This window comes from Octopus bimaculoides, chromosome 16 (assembly GCF_001194135.2).
Source record: "Octopus bimaculoides isolate UCB-OBI-ISO-001 chromosome 16, ASM119413v2, whole genome shotgun sequence".
NCBI classification, from domain to species: Eukaryota; Metazoa; Mollusca; class Cephalopoda; order Octopoda; family Octopodidae; genus Octopus; species Octopus bimaculoides.
In genome coordinates, this window is record NC_068996.1 from 38,823,882 (window position 1) to 38,827,277 (window position 3,396).

The 3,396-nt window shown below is 36.9% G+C and overlaps 1 protein-coding gene across 2 annotated transcripts in view; it reads right to left on the minus strand.

Moving 5' to 3' along the window:
• Positions 1–1,932: 1,932 nt before the first annotated feature.
• The window catches only part of LOC128249623 (uncharacterized), a 27,247-nt gene continuing 25,783 nt past the window's right edge, over positions 1,933–3,396 (minus strand). For both annotated transcript variants that reach the window (XM_052973721.1, XM_052973722.1), the window contains exon 4: positions 1,933–2,058. The gene's annotated coding sequence lies outside the window, so the exon portion shown is untranslated. The remainder of the gene's footprint in view (positions 2,059–3,396) is intronic.

Sequence of the window (3,396 nt, forward strand, 5' to 3'; positions counted from 1 at the left end):
CCACGGTGGAACAATAGTTTTTCTCTGACAGCAGTTTAATATTTTCCAGATGCCTTTAGCTAGGCCAAAACAATGTCTTCACCACTTGACCCTTTCTAACCTCTTCTACTCCATCAAAATCTAGAATAGAGATAACAAGACCACCAGCTAAATCCATTGTTCTCAATAATATATCTATCCTTCTAGATAGTTATAAAAACAAGAGACCCCAAGCAAAACGGCAGTAGCCACTTGGCGACAACAGAGCGAAGCAGCTAGTGACAACTCATTTAGTTAGTGAACGGACATCTAGAGTCATGGACACAAGCAGGCAGCCACTAAAGACAAATGACCAGAGGGAGAAAGAAGGTTACAACCAGCCAACTATGAGACACAACTTCCCTCTACTCTATAACTTTCACTAGCTCACATTCTTTTCTCTGTAACATTACCATATCTCTGTCTATATGCTGCTACAAGATCGTGTACACACATATACAGGCCGAAATTAACTTTCTTTACCTTGCATGCTTTACGAACTGTGTTATACTATTACACTAACCTACCCGTCATGGTATGGCATTTATTAAAGTAACGGTAAATAAATATTTCTTTACAACTTCGATCACTGTTCATCGTTCATCTTACAACCATTACAATTAGTAACTACACAAAATTATCATTGCTGCAAACAAATTATTACCGTTACATATATATATATATATAAATTGTAAATGCAAAAATAAAAACAAAAATATATATATATTATATCTATATACATATATATGCACATATACACAAATATGCATATATATTCATACACATACACACACACACACACACTCAGTTACACATGCATGTACACACACATACAAACCTACTAAGACTTACCTTCTGCTGTGTTGGAATATGCATAAGGTAGCAAGCTTCCTCCAGCTTTGTCAATCTACTGCTGTCCAACTAGTCTACATACATTATTCTTCAAGTGGCTTAGCACATAAACCCAGCAGGACTGTTGCTTCCGACAGAAATAAGGCCAAAGCCTGTTCACTTGTGCTTCAAAACCATTTGCATTGGTAGCAAAACCATGATTGGTTGTCCATCTAAGAGAAGGACAGCTTTGGAAAATCCTTGGGAGTCTGGAGAAAAAATATCTATCTAGTGCACTGGTTCTCAACTGGGGTCCATATAAGGTTTTGGAGAAATCCATGTAACAAAATAGTAAATTATAAATCTACAATAGAATTTGAAGGGACCCTGCAAAAAATTTTGCTTTAGATGTATGTATTGGTGTGTATTGCAAGAAACATCTAAGTTTCTTTCTCTAGCATTTTACTTAGTTCAATCTATACAAGTTAATGTGTGAAAAAATCAAACTAGAAATTTTAAAAGACGATTCTATAAAACTAATTTTAAATATCGAATGGCTATGGGGTCCATCAGTGTAAAATAGTAATCAAAGGGGTCCATAGATAAAAAGTGGTTGAGACCCCTTGATCTTGAGGTAGAATCCTTGAATACAGCATTGTTATGTTAATTACTGCAACAACACTGATTCCAAGTATATTGGCTTCTGTGCTCTTCTTGGATTACACATGTGAAGTGTAGATGGGCACTCTGCTACATGAATAACGGCTAAATCTCAAAGAAAAAAAAAACAAAACAAAAAACACAAAAAAAAACAAACCAAACCAGTATTATCAAATAGATTAACTCTTTAGCATTCAGATTGCTTTGTCAAATGTAATGCTTATTTATTCACATTATTTTTTTTTAATTAATCATATTTTATCTTGTAATTTAATGATTTTAATGATGTGGTTGTTTATTTTCAGAATGATATTGTAAGGTAAATGTGAGAAGCCAGTTCTGGTCAGTGAGAGGCTGAATCTCTATATGACCAGTTTAAATGTTAAAGGGTTAATTTAGAAAAGTGAATTAACAAAGAGATGGTAATATATCAATATTTTATTCAGTATAGAATCTTTCACTGGCAACACTTATATTTCTTTAGGATTCCTATTGCTGATGTTAAAGTAAATATTTTCTATAATTATTTTATTGTTTTCAAAGCCAGATCTGAAAAGAAAGAGAGAGAGAAAATAGAAGACAAGAATGATTAAAAATATAAAAATAAACTGAAAATTTAATAGATATAATCATTTACTCGCATTCTTTAATCACACTCCCTTCGCAATATCCTACCACTTATATTATGGCATTTGAACCTCAAGGGTATGCCCTGGTACTTGCCACTATCTATATCTCTCTCTTCCTTTACTCAACCATCACCAACATCTGTATCTCTCTCTTCTTTTACTCAACCATCCCATTTATATTCTGATCTCCGTTCCTTGTGAGTATGCTCGGCATTTTGCCACTATCTCTATCCTGCAGTCTCCCACTCTCTCTCCATTTCCTGCACTTCCCTCAGGTTGGGTGACCATGCATTTCCTTTGTGGTAGCATACCTCTTTCTGTCTTCATTCCTGATCTTTCTCTCTTCGGCTGAGTAACCTTCCTCTACAGCAAGACACCTGTATCTGTCTCACTATAACCTTTTCATCATCACCTCCTCCAATGCCTCTTCCCTTCTTAAAAGTTTTATTTTTAATGTCTTGCATGTACTTGGTGACCCTGTCAGTGCAGGTGCCACTTAAAAGCACCCAGTCCAAGTGTAAAGTGGTTGGTATTTGGAAGGGCATCTTGCAGTAAAAACATTGCCAAAACTGACCTTGCCTGTGCTTATGCCACGTAAAAAGCACTGCTCACCTTGCCCGTGCTTATGCTATGTAAAAAGCACTGAGTCCACTCTGCTGAGTGGTTGGTGTTAGGAAGGGCAACCAGTTGTAAAAATCCTGTCAAAACAGTCACAGAAGTCTGGTGCAGGCTTCTGCCTGGCTGGCTCTTGTGAAACCGTCTCACCCATGCTAGTATGGAAGGCAGACGTTAACTGATGATGATGATTACAGGTAGGGAAGTCATTGGTATCAAATTTTGGTACAAGGCCAGCAATTTTGGGGGGGGAGGGGCTAAGTTGACTATATCAACCCCAGTGCTCAACTGGTACTTATTTTATCAACTCTGAAAGGACGAAAGGTAAAGTTGACACTGATGGAATTTGCACTCAGAACATAAAGAGGAACGAAATGCCGCTAACCATTTTTTCTTTTTTTTTCTTTTACTTGTTTTGGTCATTTGACTGCGGCCATGCTGGAGCACTGGCTTTAGTTGAGCAAATCGACCCCAGGACTTATTTTTTCTAAGCATAGTACTTATTCTATCGGTCTCTTTTGCCAAACCGCAAAGTGACGGGGATGTAAACATACCAGCATCGGTTGTCAAGCAATGTTGTGGGGACAAACACAGGCACACAAACATATACATACATGCATACATACATACATACATGCATACA